The sequence below is a fragment of the Camelus dromedarius genome, chromosome 1 (assembly GCF_036321535.1).
Source record: "Camelus dromedarius isolate mCamDro1 chromosome 1, mCamDro1.pat, whole genome shotgun sequence".
NCBI lineage: Eukaryota > Metazoa > Chordata > Mammalia > Artiodactyla > Camelidae > Camelus > Camelus dromedarius.
This window is the reverse complement of record NC_087436.1, coordinates 44,236,125-44,254,437: the sequence shown is the minus strand read 5'-3', so window position 1 is coordinate 44,254,437 and position 18,313 is coordinate 44,236,125. Positions and strand designations below refer to the sequence as shown.

At 37.6% G+C, this 18,313-nt stretch overlaps 1 non-coding gene across 1 annotated transcript; it reads right to left on the bottom strand.

The window, feature by feature from the left end:
* Positions 1-595: 595 nt before the first annotated feature.
* On the bottom strand, positions 596-668 carry TRNAM-CAU (transfer RNA methionine (anticodon CAU)). Its single transcript has one exon. It is a non-coding gene; the product is annotated as a tRNA-Met (tRNA).
* Positions 669-18,313: the final 17,645 nt, after the last annotated feature.

Below are 18,313 nucleotides of genomic sequence, written 5' to 3'. Positions count from 1 at the left end.
TAATAGTGTTACTGTATTTTAACACTATACTGGAACATTATATTCAGAATTAGAGAATTAAATTGAATAATAGAAGCTGAACTTTGAGGACATTAAAGTAGTTGTTAAGTAATGCACAAAAGAAGAAATAAAAGATTGATTTTTCCAAGTTAAAAGACATTGCAAATAATTTCTAAGAAGTAAAAATATCCTGAACGGTCATTAATTATGCCTGAGAGTATATTTTATGTATAAATTCTTATGGGGAAAGATGTAATCAAAGATAAGGATGAGTTCCCATATATCAATATTTTAGTTTTCTTAGTTTTCCAAGTGAAGTAACATATATTCATGAATGCAAGTGGTTGAAAAATGTAATAAATTAATCTAGAGTATAGCATTATTGTACTCTATGTCCAATAAAACAGTAATTTCGAGAGCAGAGATGCATTTAGTCATATATTTGCTTTTTTATAATTATTGAAAAACATGAAATTTTAACTTTCATTTATTTTTTAAATTTTTTCTTTCAGTTTTATTGAGATATAATTAACATACACTGTATACTTTTGGTGGGGAGGGAGGATGGGGAGGTAATTAGGTTTTTTTTTTTAAATGGAGGTACTGGGGGTTGAACCCAAAACCTTGTGCTTATGAGGCACACACTCTATCTCTGAGCTATACCCTCCCCCCTTAACTTTTAAGATTAATTTAAATTAACTCTGCTATGAAGTTTTCATTTTCCCTCTGTTGAGAACATTACCTCATACTTTTGAATCTACATATAAAGAGAAATTAATGTAGATACACACACTATGTGTATAAATGATACTTGCTGCAAAATTAAAAATTTCTCTCTGAAGATCACCCAACCAGGTTATACTTCTGGTAGCAACCAGAATTGGCCTGTCCCTAAAGGAAGCAGTTCACCATCCTGAGTCCCATATTTGGAAAGGCTATTTGCCTGAAATGTGCCTCAGCAGGGAAGAGTGGCTGACCCATTTGCAACTGCCACTAGGTGGAAGTCAGGGCACTCCCTTGGTGCAGACCCTGCTGCAGTCCCAAGGCTGGCCTTGCCGACATTTCACCCAGAGCTCTGGTGTGGAAAGGGAGGACCGTGCCTGACTCACTGCCATGGGCAGGCCCCGTGCCCTCTCAGATGCCCACAAAGATGCTGACAGCAGTGCAGAACCTTAACCTGCCACCTCAACGAATTTGAACCTCAGCCAGGAATGTAAAAGAAAAGAATGAGCATCTTATAACCACAGCCAAGCTCGGTGACGGCCTGCTCACTCCAAAGCCTCTAGATCATTCTGAAGACTATCCACATAATCAGTTTTGCAGATAAGTTTTCTTTTTTTAATCTTTTCTGCTGAAGTATTCAAACGGCTCAACAGCTCTTGCTGTTACTCCTCATTCTAATCAGCCCTCCTCATGCTTCTGATATCAGTGGTTTGTTCAAGAGCACCCGAACATTCATTTCTACCCGAACAGAGTTAAGACACAATGTCTAGGAGCTAGGCACTGTGGAGGGCCACTTACTGCGGGAAGCCAATTGTTGTGAATTTCTGTGCAGAACAGACTTCAGATAGCACACTCAGGCATCATTATAAAAGGGGCAGACCGACCATCATCACCATCAGAATTTTGACCGTGACAGTCAAGGCAGGGTTGCCGAGTCCAGACGGGCACTCAAGCTACAATAGCTCAAAAGCATCCTCTAATTCAGGCTTCATGAAGAAAATTAAGGGAATTACCAAATAATCACTAAACCTGTAGTATTGAATGAAGCCTATTTATAATTATATCTAATTAATAGACAAGTTTAGCATAATTATATGTATATACCCAAACTACAACTTATATGCAATACAGCTGAAATATAAATTTCCAGTTACCTTCTCCGAAGAACTGATGAAAATTCTTAGCAAATATGATCAAAAGTGTGGTCTCTGGTGCATTCTGTCTTCCCTGTCTCCTAGAACTGCCCATGTTTCTTTGATCTTTTCTCTGCACTTCAGTCCTTTTCATGTCATGTGAAAGCACCAAAAAAGTGCTTTTCCATGTTAGAATCATCACCTAAGCCCCTGTTTTTTAAATTGGTCAGTGTGCATTTCCAGCATAATTATCATTAGTAGATTCCTACTGGGGATTGCTCCCTCCGTTCTGGTCTGAAAGAAAAAAAAAAAAAAATGCCAGCCATTGTTCACTCTGTTAATGTGGCTCCATGACCTGGGACCAGCCTGTCTGAGGGCTCTGTAACTTGCTTCTTTTATTCAACACCCAGGATGGTGCTGCAGTTAGGAGCAAACTCTAAAGCCAGGCTCCCTGGATCTGAGTCCTGACTTTGTCACTAACTAGCTATGTGGCCAAGAGATCTGTTGAGGCTTTTTCTACTTCAGATTTCTTATCTGTACAATGGGGATAAGTGGACTCACTCCTAGGGTTCTATGAGGATTAATTTACCTAATTCATTCACTTGGAACTGAGCCTAGGATTATGATGAGTATTTTATAAATGTTACCTACTTTTATTCTGCCCATCTGACATCTGCTATCCAACTAATTTAAGAGCTAATATATGAATGCTGTGCTCAAGTGATGGCCCTGATTCCTTTAACTGCAAAAGGGGATGTTTCTCAACTAACTAGGTAAGTGGTTGCATCATCAAGAAGACATGACCAAATTCCAACTTTATGTATAAGTAAGTTCACCAGTTTTAAGAGCTCAACCAGCAGGCTAAATCATAGCATAATGTCCCCACGGACCATAATTACATCGTGATAACAATGTCAAATCATTTCTCTCTAGCTGCGAAGGTAAAAGATGGAATTCCATTGTATTTCAACTCATCTCTGCTCCAGAAAAGCTGTCAACTCATATCAGTCAATCCTTTGTTAAGAATTCTGTGTAGACATTTACAGAAGTGACTTCTTGGTTGAGGTATGGGGAGTATCTAACATTTAGCAATCCTAAGGAAGAGATGAGGAAAAAGTAAAACCCTGTTTGTTTCTTCTAGGAACAATGAGATCTAGGTGCTCATATTTAGGAGAAAACTGTTGAGGTTTGGATTAAACTTGGACTTTCCCTGTGTCACTGACACTCCAGCTAGTAACTACCTAAAGGAAGAAGTTAATAATTGGCCTCATGTAATAGCTAAGTTTATGAGTCAACTTGGCTAGGCCACAGTACCCAGATATTTGGTGAAATGTGTCTGGAGGTTGCTGTGAAAGCATTTTTAAGATAAGAGTAACATTTCAATCAGTAGATTCTGAGCAAAGCAGATTACCTTCCATAATGTGGCTAGGCTTCTTCCAAACAGTTGAAAGCCATAATAAAAAGGTTGATCTCCCCCTGAGGAAGAGGTAATTCTGTCAGCAGACTACCTTTGAACTTGAACTGCAACATCAACTATCCCCTGGGCATCCAGCTTGCTACTTTATCCTGCAGATTTTGACCTTGCAAGCCTCCACAATTACATAAGTCAATTCCATAAAATAACTCTCTCTCTAGACATCGATATGATAGGACAGAGATAGAGATAAGCATAGACATAGAGATAGAGATGTATACATCCTGTTGATTCTGTTTCTCTGGAGAAGCCTAATACACCGAGCTTCTGTAAGTAGATTCCTGAATGCCAACAACCTAAACTATATCCAAAGGGAGAGTCACTCATGTCTTCTTCAATTTCCCTTGGGTGGATAACAGATGACACATGCTTTGTAATTTTCTTTGTACAACACAAGGACTGCCTAGCTGCCCAAATAATGAGAACACACTCAGCACTGAGAATGGTTTGCTTGATTTACATTAAAAGCATTGAATTCACACACACACAAACACACACACACACACACACACACACACACACACACAAAGCGCAATTATACCTCTTTTCAAAAGCCACGAGCTCTTAATGCACTGGAAATCTACAAAATTTGTAAAGAACTTACTGTGTCCTAATTTTTACTTTGTAAAAACAAATTTTTATATAATTCCAAAATAGTAGAGAAATAGCTTCTTAAATTTTAAGTGCATGGTGCAGCCCTTTTTTTTAGATTGCCCTCTATATCAGTAAAGAACGCATTTGGCTGCAAGTACCCTTCCATTGTGCTGCAGGTGGGTTACAGATGTGCTATAACTGTATCAATCTTATTAGCCCTTAGATCATCTGGGAAGAGTCTGGAGTGGTCAGAGTTTCTAGGCCAGTCATCTCCAGACATAAACAGCTTTTTCCAGAGCTCCACAAAGGGCCGTTCCAGTAGAGTGAAGGTTGATGGTGTGCCATAAAATCCCCATGGGCAGTAAAAACTAAGAATGACATGAAGCCATTCACTGTTCTACCATGACATGCTATTCATCCAGCCAAGTATGATATATTACCTGAACATCTACTCCAGTAGTCAGCACACTGTTTCCCATCGTGGACTTGGAGCCCAAGGAGCTACTGAAGGAGTTCATATAACAGGCACTCATGGAACACAGCATACAACTTAAGGTACAGCTGCAAAGGTCTGGCTGGCAAGCTGAGCGGGAGGCTGGCAAGCACACTTCCGGGCCGTACCCGCCAGTCTCCACCTTTGCTCCACTTCTCTTTGATGTTGCTTGTATGCCCATGAAGTAGTGTACAACTGAGCTGCAGGGTGACTGATCTAGTTATCTATGCATTTCCAGTGATTATAGCTTTATTATTTTAAATTCTTGATATGAAAAAGTCTGATTAGATTCTACACCTACTTACATTATCACAAGATATTCTAACATTACATCTGTTACTGAAGAAAATTAAAAGTTTTTAGATTTGTAGATAATAATTTCAACTGGCATAAATTTTTAAATGGTAAAAATGCATTTTAAAAACATTCTTTGCTATTTATGCAAATAATTAATGTGATTATTACCAAGAATTTGAATATATCATAATTTAAAAGTTTTACTAAAATTTTTCAAATTATTTTCTCTATCTTTATGATAGATAAATTAAATATTTAATTTTAATGTAAATTAAATATTTATTTTTCCCATGCTCCTCTGTATTTTATTATTATCATCATAAATTCCCTGAATATTATCCCAGTGTGCATTGCAAACATTATTATTTTATATGTGTATCATGACTAGGTACAGGATGAGAAATACCAGTTAAAATAGGCTATTTTTTTTTAACATATATCAAGAAATCCCCAGATAGTTGCTGCACCACCTATTCATTTAAGCTTCCCAAAGGCAAGTTATATGCCTACATCATCATCAGATCTTCAGTTTCTTATCTGATGACCAGCCCAATAAATATGAATGAATCAATGATAAGTATGGAAAAAGACAGTAACTTTTCCTTCAAAATAAAATTTTAAATCTTTAGCCACTTCATTATCTATTAGAGAAGCCTCTAGAATTCCTTGGGGAATTTTTTTTCTTCAAAGAAACACTAATACATTTAGAATAAGAATCTATATTACTTAGCAAAGAAGACGGAATTCTTTGTCAGTATTTCAAAGAGCAGTGGTAAAGGGCAATGGCACTCTGACCCTCCAGATTCCCTCTGATCTCATTCCTCTACCATAATCCCCCCACATTCTCCCTCTTTTCTGGTCTGACTCCTAAAAGTGACTATATGGACCACTTTAATATTTTTTCTTAAAAATACAAGTCCTTAAAATATGTTTCCTATAAGTCAGTGACTGCCTACAAAGAAAGGTTTTCTTACTCTTGTTATAATGTTTCTCACAAAGATTTCCATCTTTCTTCAATACATTGCCCACTTTCAATTTTACTGAATTTTCACTTCAAGTCAGAATTTGTTCATATATTTATAAATTATCAATAGGTGAAATAAAAGGAGGACAAAAAAGCAGAAAATATGTACAACATTCTCATTGCAAGAATAACAGCAAAGCATCTAGTTAATAAGCTAATGCTAGATAAATTTACCAAGCTTCCTGGAATGCCTATCATCTTCACCACAGTCAGAGTCAGAAATGAAAACACCTTTAGATATTTTCCATTCTAAGAGTGATGTCTACCCAAAAGTAATAGCTACATCTTAGGAAAATTTGATTTTAACCTCAGATAATGGTTCCTGCAGGAATAAAAGAAAAACAACAGGCAAACAGACAAGTAAACAGCAGATATTTTGGCTGTGAGGCCAAAGTAATTTACCATTTCACCCACCACATGCATCATATTTGAACAACTGGAAAATGTTTCATTTGTTACATGATTAATTATCACTTTTCCTAAAGTCTATGTCCCACTATACAGCTAACATGATGTGCCACCTTAGGAAAAACCTAGGTGGTTTTAGCAAAGCTGGATTTACCAAACTCAATAAATTACACATTCCTTTGGTACCTGTGTGGTTAAACTGTTTTTAACTGAACTCCACTGGTGTCATATACGTAGTAAACAAATGAGCATAGGTGGAAACATCATGACTGTTTACAGCACAAATATTATGCAGCTTGCGATTTTAGATGACCCACTGGCAAGTCTTAAAGCAAAAAGTATTTACTGTTCAGACATACTCTTTTCTTGACACTTTTGTTATGATTTCTTTGTTTTCTGAACATTACAAACCCAGTTGTTTAGGTCGTGTGACATGGTAGCTGAATGGACATACCATAAAAGTTCTTACTAAACAGAGATTCTTTCTGGTTCAAATTTGTTTCCCCATTAAACAAGAAGCAATTTAACACTTGCTTGAAAACACCACTTTGATTACTTCACTGGAAGGAATTCTTTATTATTTTATGGACAAACAGATTACAATTCTCTATTCATGCACAGGTCTATTCTGATTTTCTCCCACATAAAATGTGCATCACAAGAAAAACAAACAATATTACCTTAACTTGTTTTTGAGGCATTATCTGTGTTGAATTTTTTAAAAAATAATAATCTGTAACAGCTGAATGCCTGTTTTTCCCTTTAATTCTATGATTATCTGTTTAGTGCCCTTAAGAAAAATAGTGATTATATCTAATATTTCCCCCCATAATCTTAGATCCCCCAGAAAAGGAAGAAAATAATATGTATACAAGACAGTTACCCTTTTGTCTGTCGTTCTCAAACAGCTTGGGAATATGACCAAAATCAAGAAAGGTCAGCATTATAAGCCTAATAAATTAAATACTGAAGGTACAGAAAGCCTAAGACTTAAAAGTATAGATAAACATATTACTTTTTGAATTTCTCATTCCAAAGTAATATTCAGTTACCTGATAACTCCAGCCCAGTAAATAGTTTATTAGTTTTAAAAGTACCTTCAAATTCCTCTTCATTTTGCTAAATTTCACTGTGTATTTGTGTAACACATAGCATGATACAACAGAACCAGAGGCTTTTAGAGCCAAAAGTTTTTAGAACCAACTGTTGAACGTATGTCATGGGCAAAGCAATATCTCTGATACTTAATATGCTAGAGGTCTTAAGGGACTTGCTCAAGGTCACACAGCTGGTTAGTGACAAAAGCAGGACTAGACCTAAACACTTGGCCAGACATGGTGGCAAGTGATTCTCCTTTCCTGCTGCTTGCTTAGCATAGGAGGGTTGGGGACGGGAGGTGTCGATCGCTATCTCTCTACTACTGAGGACAAATGTTGCATCACTTAATCAGAATGCAGTCCTTCATCGAGCAAAATCTCAAAGTGACATCTAGTGGAAAACCCAGTCTCTATGGAGACATTTAATTAAACTGCAGTCCCTTTATACCAGCACAAATATTGTGAGGGAAAACAACTCAACTCCTTTGACATTTTTGCAAATAGGTTTAGTGGAATCCATTCTGTTTACTTTTACTGACATTTGTTTTTCAGTCAATTATCCCACATGGTTATTTTTTTTCTTTCATAATTTATTGCTAGCAAGTTAGCCATAAGAATAAATACAAGTAATTCCTTTCTTTAGTACAAGTACCAGAGTTTAGGTTAATAATAGCTGAAAAATAAACACTCATTTTACCCTTTCCTTTTCCTAATAGTTCTAGTTTACTCATAAATCAGACTGGTGGCAACACCTGAATCCAACTAGGAAGAACTTAACCTCAAATGTATCGGGGGTTTCTCCTCACATAGCCCTAAAACTTTGGAAAACAACACATTTTACTGGATTAGTCATCAGCCAGATAACTAAATATGACAATCATTTATATGTCATATACACCTGTCTCCATTTTTGCAAATCTTTATTTTGAAACTTTTTGTGAAGTCTTGAAAGGTTCAGAAAGCCTTCATCACAAAAAGTTCTATTCCTTTTTTATTCCATAGGATCTCACTTAGTAGACATAGAAAAATTAATTTTTAAAAGGTTAAGAATATGTAGTGTAGAACCGAGCTGCTCAAACTCTAATATGCATATACATCACCTAGAGAGCATGTCAAAATGCATACGCAAATTCAGTAGATTCAGAGTGAGGCCTGAGAGACCAATTCCTAACAAGTTCTCAGGTTCGACGTTAGTCCACACTTTGAATGGTAAGGGTGTAAGAGGAAAGGACATTTACTTTGGAGCTGGGGAGACCTGGACTGAAATCTAACTTCATTGGTTTCTGGCAGTGGGAACCTGAGACAGTCCTCTGCCCGACCCCTCCTTCTCCCCCTGCAACACTCACAGCCTCACCACCACCATCTGCCTTGGACCCACTGGAATGGCCTCATCATGCCCTTTATCCCACTTCTTGTCAGGCCACCTGTAGACTCCTAAGCTGCCTCCCAACTCCCACAGTTGAATCCCTCTTAGCCTCTGTGAACCTATCCTATCCCCTTTTCCCATCCCTCCTCAAGTTCTCAAATCCTTCCACTTTGTCCTCCAAAACTCAGTCAACAATCAACAAAATCCTTTGTGTTCATTCTCCGACTATGACCTGAATACTCTGTTCCCTTCTTGCTTTAAGGAAAACCTGGCTCTCCACTGAGGAAACTAATGCCTCTGCAGTCCTCTCAGTGAAGTTTGTCTTCCATGGTTCTCACACCATGAGGCCTAGAAGTAGAGAACGTGTCCTCCTTGCTTCTTATTGCTGCTTTCAGACAATTTTTCAATCCTCCCTTGTTCCCAAAAAAAACACCCATTTTGAATCTCTGTCATCAGATATATCACCCATAACTTCTCATAGTTCTTGTCCCCCAAAATGCCAAGGATCCCCTTCATTTCTACTACCCAACCTAGCCACTCACTCCACTCCCATGGTCATTACCCTAGACCTTGTTACTGGTCATCATTTATATTTTATGTCTCCAGTCCATACACTTAATTATGTAGGCTGCCATTTTATACTCTCTCCTAAAGTACCCAATACCTCCTGTCCCATTGTTATCCTAAGATGATAACCTTGCTTCCTATTTTACCAAAAAAAAAAAAAAAAGAAACGATAAGAAAACAATTTCCACATACTAGCACCAACACATCTACCCATACGCCTGCATCAGCAAACATCTTTGCCTTGCTGCCTTTTACCAATGTTGAACTGTCCAATGCTCCTATTAAAAATCAACCCTTATATGTATGCACTAGATCTCACTTGCCCTCACAAATCCAGCTCAGACAGACCTTCACGTAGCTGTAGCTCTCACCAACATCTAAATGCAACCTCCCGAGAGACTTTGATCTAGATCCACCAGGTAAGCGGCTTCCAAATTCCTGACCCACAGAAACTATGAGTTTTAAAGTGTTTATTGTTTTAAACCATTAGATTTGAAGGTGACTTTTGATTCAGCAATAAACGTAATACAAGAAGTAAATGAATGAAATGATAGATCACAAGATCAACCTCATATCCACTAGTTAATTAGGAAGGATTTATACACCAGTCAATTGAGGGACTAATTTTCAAGTATCAGAAGGAAAGGTACAGCAGGTACTTCTTCCTCTGGATAAACAGGGCTTATAGAACTTGATAAGGAGTGGAGCCTTCATACAGAACTACAGAGTATGGGTAAAACATCTTTCATTCTTGTGAACCCCAGTGGGAAAGAAAGGGAAAATTCCCTGACCAAAGAGAAGCTCTGACAATTATGGATGCTCACTTCCCAGGCAGGGTTCTCATCTGTTGTCACCATAGCAAGGTAAGGGGCGAGGTCCTAAGAGCTGCGGGGCCTTAGGAAGCAGTCATTTCTTGCCTCTCCTGAAGATAGACAGCATTTCTTTCAGCCAGCCTGAGAGGATATGATGGTAGCCAGCTTAACACAAATTCTTATCGGAGTGACCATGAAAACCAGAATCAGGCAGTTTTATCACATTGGGAGTGACCAGTGTGTAGGGATCAGCCTGCCCACTCATCACTGATGGCCAGACATTCAGGGCCCGGGGCTCCCCGGCTAAAAATAACCCACCCTGCTCTTTAAATCACAAATTAAAATGCCAATATTTTCACATTTGAAAATAACATTGGGGTCTAACTTCAAACACCTGTTTGATGAATTCCTCAGCTAGTTTTACATCTAAGGCTCATAGGCTTTAACTTGATAGTTTGATGAGTTAGAGAAGAAAGAAGTCTCATTATAAAGTGGTATTTTTGCATGGAGGCCTCTAGGTCCAGGAGCAATTGCCCCCACGAATCCATATGAAGACACTTGAGAGAATCTATCCATCGATCAATTAATTGATAAGCAGATAGACAGAGAGATGGATGGACTGATAGATAGATAGATAGATAGATAGATAGATAGATAGATAGATAGATATAGATAGATACACACACATACATATATATTTAATTAAATACATATCAGTACAAATTTAATTTTTTTAATTTAGCAAGAAAAGGTTTTAAAACACAAGTAGAAAAGTATCAGCTAATCAAAAAAAGTTTCCATTTCTTTTAAAGTTATTTTCACCTACCAGTAGTTTCCAAACCAAAAGACATATGTTCCTCTAGGCTTTACAAAGGATCAAACAAGGAATTTGGTCAAATCTTACACCTATGGTTTAGATATTCCAGTAAAAAATTCTTAAGAGTTTTTAAACATTTTTTTAATTTTGTTTACAGAAAAGTTACATCTGAATATTCAGTAGTCTAAGTGAAACATCCTTACTACCATAAAGCAGTTAATGTTTTTATATAATTTTAATATTCCTAATATTAATTATATTTGTGGCTATGATTAATACAGAAGCTATGAAGTAACTTCTACCAACTCATATGAAACATGGCTCTTTGAACTTCATCTTTCCTCTAGTTATTCTCACTCCCTTGATGACCTCATCTAGTTACTTGGCTTTAAAAAATCATCTATATGCTGATGATACCCAAATTTATATCCAGAGCCCAGACAGCTCCTCTGAATTCCAGACTCATATATCCAGCTGCCTATTTGACATCTCCATTTAAAAGCCTAACATACATTTCACATTTATTTTGTCCTAAACCAAATTTCTGATCTCGTCTCCCAAACCTCCTCCCACAGTCTTCCCCTCCTCAGTAAACAGGAGGCCTATCCTCCTTAGTTGCTCAGATCAAAAATCTGGGAGTTATCCTTAACTCCTCTTTCTTTCACTCCTGACATCGAATCCACCAGCAAATCCTGTCAATTCTACCTTCCATATCACCCAGCATCTGACTTCATACGGTCTCCACTGCAACTGTTTTGACCTAAGGCACCATCATCTCTCACCTGGATGACTCAGCGGTCTCCTACCTGGCCTCCTGCCTCTGCCCTTGCTCCCTATACAGCCTGTTAGGTACTCAACACTCACAGTGATTAAGTAAAACACAAGTGATTACATAAAGCACGCCCTCCCTGTGTTTAACACCCTAAAACTGGACCTTGTTTCAGCAGACTAAAAGACGATTCTACAAGGTCCTACATAATCTCGACATCACACCCTCTACTTCCTCTCCCCTGTTACCTAACTCATATCCTACTATCTTCCCCATTGTTCACTCTACTTAAGTCACTCTAGCTTCTTTATTCATCCTCAAACTTCAGGGCTTTGGCACTAAGCCACCCATTGCCTGGGATAAAAAGCAGCCCAGTTAACCACATGGCTCTTTCCTTTATTCTCTTCAGGTCTCTGCTCCACTGTAACCTTCTCAGGGACTCTCCTTATGAAAGCACAGTCCCTTCTGTCTCCCACAATACCCACTCTCCTTTGCTCCATTTTTCTCCACTGCCCTTTTCAACAGTATAAATATCTTATTTATTTGTTTGTTTGTTTTCCTCGACTAGAATGTAAACTCCCTCAAGGCAAAAGCTTCTATCCATTTTGTTTATTACTATCCAGCCAGTTCTTAGAATATTCTTAGCAAGAAGTGGGCACTCAATAAATACTAATTGAATGCATGAATATTAAGGAATTGGAAAACCATTTACAATCAACATTTCAGCAATTGGTCAGTATCCCAGTTGGTGTAAGGAAGGCTCAGTATAGTATTGCTCATTCCTCCTCAAAACAAACACTTTTTATCATAGAGCTAAATACCTGTGGTCATTTTCACGCAGTTTTATGAAACTTTGCAGCTCTAATGTTATGACTTTTTTCTGGAAACACTGGTTTCTGAATATCTCAATATTTTTCAACATCTGAGAACCCCATTAGAGCTGGTGATCATATTACTATTTAAAACTAGATGGACAAAGCATGTGTGGGCTTAAACCCCCTCATCTCTCCACCAAATGCAGCCAGAGAAATACTTTGTAAGAATGGAATAGTTATATAATAGGGGTCTGCAAACTATGGCCTGAACGCCAAAGCCAGCTAAGAGTTCCAGATGAAATACAGAATGTCCAGTTAAATTTGAACTTCAGGTATACAACAGATATATTTTTTAGTATAAGTATGTCCCAAATACTAAACGCCGAATCTGGAAAACTTAAATCTGGCCTACCACCTGTTTTTGTACAGCCCACAAGCAAAAAATGGTTTTTCCATCTTTAAGTGATTGGAAAGAAATTGAAAGAATAATACTTTGTGACAAGTAAAAATTATACGAAATTCAAATTTCAGTGTCTATAAATAAAGTATTATTGGAACACAGCAATGTGCATTTGTTTACTTAGCATCAATGGACACTCAAACTACAACAGCACAGCTGAATAGTTTTAACAGAGACCAAGCTGCAAAGCCTAAATGTCTACTGTCTGGCCCTTTATAGAAAAGTTTAGCCACCCCTGTTGTAGAATATTTCTTTTTTATTCTTCCCCTCACTGAAGACAAAGCAGAGTAACTAGTTTCCCTTCAGAACTCTCTTCCTACAGGAGCACTGCCCGTGCTTTATCATTATGTTGGAAGAAGAAGTAGAAGCTTCTGAGAAGAGGCAAAATGATGAAGGGTGTGGGCCGTGGATCCTGCAGAACTGAGTGTGAATCCTTTCTCCACCTGTCACAGCCTGAGTGAGTTAAGTGTGAGCCATACGAATAACATCACACAAGGGTTGCTCGGAGGGTTAGGAGATAAGGAGTAAATGATTGATTTTAAAGGACAAAAAAGGTCCAATTTCTAGACTATAATAGAGAATATGATTGTCAGGAGGACCAAAAGGAGAGGGTGAAGAAAAGTGAAAGAAAAATCAGGACTAGGAGGACAGACATCTCAATCACTCACCAAATGGTGAGCTTAAGTGAAAAATACAGACTTCACATGGACTCAAGCCAGAGATCATGACCAAAATTAATTACGGAGGGGTGGATAGATGTACTCAGACCAAGCAAGGCAACAGTAACACCTTCTCCAAGGTAAGTAAAACTCGCCTTGTGTCTACTCTGTACGCATGTGATTACCTTAGTAAAAACTGTATAATTCACAGGGCCAGACATTAGCATTATTATATACAAAAGGAGGTGCGCGTGTGTGTGGCTGGTGCTACGAGGGGAATGAGAGAAGACAGTGCCCCATTTACACCACTGTGGAATTCCTCAGATTCTCAAAGGAGCCAACAGAGGAAGCAGGAACTATAGCCTCTTTAGCCTCATTCTCTCCAACAAATATTTTCTACTCAGGACCCTGGGTTAAAGTTATCAGGACCCTGTTTTTAAGGCCTGGATAGTGTATAAATGGAGGGGGAAATTTATTAGATTCATCAAAAGACTATCTCTGTGACCCATGACCCTAGGCAGTGGTTCTCAACATGTGAGCCTCACATGTAAAACATATTCCCAAACAAAACTTCTGACACTAGATATACTGCACTTCACTCCTCCTAAAAGGCATATCAGCATGGGAGAGAGTGACAGTGATGTTATCACAGAGATAACCTTGAGGTTGTTCTAAGTATATTTTTAAATGTAAATTATTTGCAAGTACTTCAACTGTGTTTGGTAACAAATACTCATGACATGTCTCACTCCCAACCTGTGTCACAGCACTGTGATTGAGGAGCACTGTTTCATGCTACTTCTCATGAATAAAATTTTCCCAAAGTATAGAGTCCACATTAATATTAACCATGGCAACAATCCTATTAAAATATATGGAATCAATCCCCAGTGTTACCTCAAAGACTGTGTTTTTGAAATCGATTTCTGTTCACAACATATGTTGATGTACTTCCCAGGCTTATCCTCAGAGCTGGCCAAGACACTCATTAGTTCATTCATTAGTTCTTTTATTCTCAACATATGAAGTTCATATGACAAGAATAACTGACCTAGTGTAACAGACCACAAATACAGACATCAGACACATTTCAGTCAACCAATAAGTAATGAGATCCTGCTCTTTTGCTGTAGTTCTAGGGGTAAAGATGAATAAGCCAGAGCTCTGGCCCTCTAGGAGCTCACAGTCTAGTGGAGACAAAATACAAATAAAATAATTTCAGTGTAGTATGATTAAATACAATGGTTTACATGAACACAATGTGTATGAGCTCATGGGAAAGGAACTGAATCCACAAGGGAATAATTAAAGACAGTTTCACAAGAGAGAGAGTACACTGAGCAGCTACCCCATGTCAGTAACTATACTAGGTGGTACTAGCCATAGACAGCTGCTAAAAAGACAGCCACGCGCCTGACATGAGTAACTTACAGTCTAGTACAGAGGGCAGATCCATTAACCTGAAACTCAAAGGCAAATGGAAAGTCAATGAACTGTGTTGGTGCCCTTGACCCAATCTCCCTCCTAATCAGGCCTCACACCTCACCAACCTGTGTGTACTCTCTTGTTCCTCTGTGGCAGATACTTAAGGAACATCTCCTTAGTACAAAATTTTCTCCTCTTTGGAAACAGCCACAAACATAGGTATAGAATATGAGAGGACATATCTTTACATGACTCCAAACCCCTAGAAATAGCTGATTGTTATAGAAGTAGATATTTGACCCAATCTGAACCATTCAGTGCTCTCTCACTGGTATTTGAAATTCTAAACTGAGATGCACAGGGACTTGGAAGTGAATCACACTAATGGCAACATCCTATGAAGAATGACACAAACTCCTGTCCCACTGGAAACCCACAGCCACCCTGCCCTCCACTCATTCCACATGTCACTTATTGGACCCCCTTCAACTCTGTAAGAACTCTCCCAGTTCCTTCCATCTGCTTAGGCTGGCAGGAGTCAGTTCTTTGCTTATAACCCAATAAACTTTCATACATGTCACCTATCTCCTTAGTCTTCCAATTCCTGTACCAGTCTAACTGAATCTTCCTCTGATCAAACAATTTGCTGAGAGAGTAATGGCTCATAAATCTTAGTATGTTATCTACCCTCCAGAGAGCTAATAACGTGGGGGGACTTGTGGAGGTACAATGTTGAAATCCAGAGATTCATGCTGGTGACATCCCCCCGCCACTCTTCTTTTTGCTACTGAGGCAGTTCTTCTTGTTAAGATCTCCTTACTTCTGAGGAAGCCTTAGAGAAAGGGAACATCTGTTACAGTTCTAACTACACCCTGCTAACACTTACCCAAGAGGTTGGAAGAAGAATTTTAGAGCATAAATTTTTAACCTAAAACTCAAAATAAAATCATTAATGAGAAAACAATGTTGTCCCTAAATATTTCTATGTATTCTTGGAAGTGATTCTCATATCCTTTCTAGATTCATTTCTTTCATCAGGTGCATGAGTAGCAGTAGCAGTAGTACCATTTGTCTTCTTTCTATTCCCAACAAACCCACGAGAAGGAGGGACTTGATCTTCATTTGGGGAGTTAATTAACAAGGATGGATCAGTCGAGAACTATCCTCTTTCAGGTGCTAAGAGACAAAGTCCCCTGCTAAAGTTACATACATTTTTTAAAAACATAGACAACAGATTAGGAAAAACTTTAGGGGGGCAAAGAGGAGAGTTTTCAGTAATTGAACAAAAGCATTTCCTATAATTTCTCCCCTCTATTCTCAGCATTTGCTACTACTGGGGAAACATTTACACAAAACTCCGAATAACATAGAGTGGCATATCAAATTAAATAATACTTCAAACAGTTATTTTTGTTTACCAGAGACTGAACATTCAACCCAAGTATATCCTCAAACCCCACCTCTAAACAGGCTTCCTTCTTTTCTCCAGTTACTGCCCACCACAGTAGGATGTGTGAATGTGTGTTGTATGAATGTGGCGGGGGTTGGGGGACAGAAGTATGAGTTTGTGTTTGTTTTATTCCAAGTGAGTGGAGTAAGACATTTAATGAACACCTCAAAACTGGAGTTGGCAAATAATAGTAAACACTCCGTAATTATGTGTTAAATGAATGACCAATGAATAAACAAAGTATGCACTCTTTTAAATAACATTTTAAAGTAATATATGGTCCTTCTTGATAAGCTTATACACTCATAAGAGAGATAACAGGCATCACCAACAACTATTCCTGAAAATTCACACCATCTTGATCATTTCAATAAATACAGTAGGAGTCTGAATTGGTACCATGCTTTTCCCTGAAGGTGTCAATGCATTTGACAGAATAAATTAAATTTTTAAAATCGACCTCATTGCGAAAGTAGACTACTAATACCACATTTTGATTATAAGTAATTAAGGATTCTATATGATCTTGGGAAAACATTACTTTTAGCTATATTGAAAATAGGATTATAATGAAACAGAGATGATATATTTCATTTTAAATGATGAGAATGACTTGTTTTTGAGTTAAAGACCCAAGTTACCTTCTGTTCCAATAGCTCTCAAATGTAATGAACTTTAGCTCCTATATGTGGCAATTTCTATGATTAAGGCTAATTAATTTTTCTCTCAAGTATAATTAATAGTCTCCATCCTACTGTTTCAGGAAATTTCATCTACAAAAGGCAATGGAACAACTGTTCATGGCAAATAATAAAGGCTTTCTTTCATGGAAAGATCTTTCAAAACAATTAGCAATTAATGAAAAGCATGCAAGTGCCCAGAAATTGCAGATGCTCTCTCAATTTCAAATGACATGGCCATTAGATATCCAACCAGCAAGAGAAGTGACAATAAAATAATTAATTTTAAAGCTACAAACTACTGATAAGAAAAATTATAAGAATGAAGTCAGTTACCCATGTACAAAATTCAATGTGTCAGAAACATAAATTAAAATAAGGATGTAATTGCAAAACAAGTGGAGAAAAAATAAATTAAGAAAGCATAATAAAGATTTATGTTTGCTATGTTCAGTTATTGTCCCTAAAACCAAAGTGAATAGGTTTTATTCAGAATATTTTATACTTTATCTTTATCAGAAGTAATTGACCTGGTTAGAAAATTGCCCATTTTGCACAAACAAAGTCAGTTTTCTAATTTCATGAAATCATAATTTCTCAGTGACTGAAAATACTTCCCTATTATTCAAACTAATTCTCACCTCTATTAATAAGGCTTATTTACATTTGGTTTGCAAACATGCATTTTGTATTTTACCAGAAACTTTTATTGAATCATTTTTTAAAAACTGAGCTACTACAGGAAGGCAGTGATAGCATTGTGACAGACCAAACAGAAAATTATTTATACAGTTCTCTCCGACCCTTCCTGTAGTAACTTGAGTCAGGACCTTCTATTGATCAATTCTCACACCAGCTCTGCTAGTCAGTTCTAAAGTGTTCTCTTTCAGTTCTAACCCAAGAGCCATCCCTAAATTCCACCCAAAAATCAACATTAAGTGGTGATATGTATCAGAAAATTACTCAAGACGCTAAACCTTTGTTCATGATGAAATATTTTCTACCTTAGGCGATAGTTTGTCTAATATGCTACTTAACGAATACATTTTATATCTATGACATATTCTTATATCTCTAAAATTATATCTTATTCACCTTATTCCGTCCATTCATCTTTGCAGGCTTGAGTTTAAAGCTATTTTTCCCCTATATGGACAAGCATGTCACCTGTCATGAAGACTCTGCAGGGTGTCCTCACAGACATTTCTGTCTGCTACAATCCTCGTCTTGGATGTCCAATCTGTAATAGA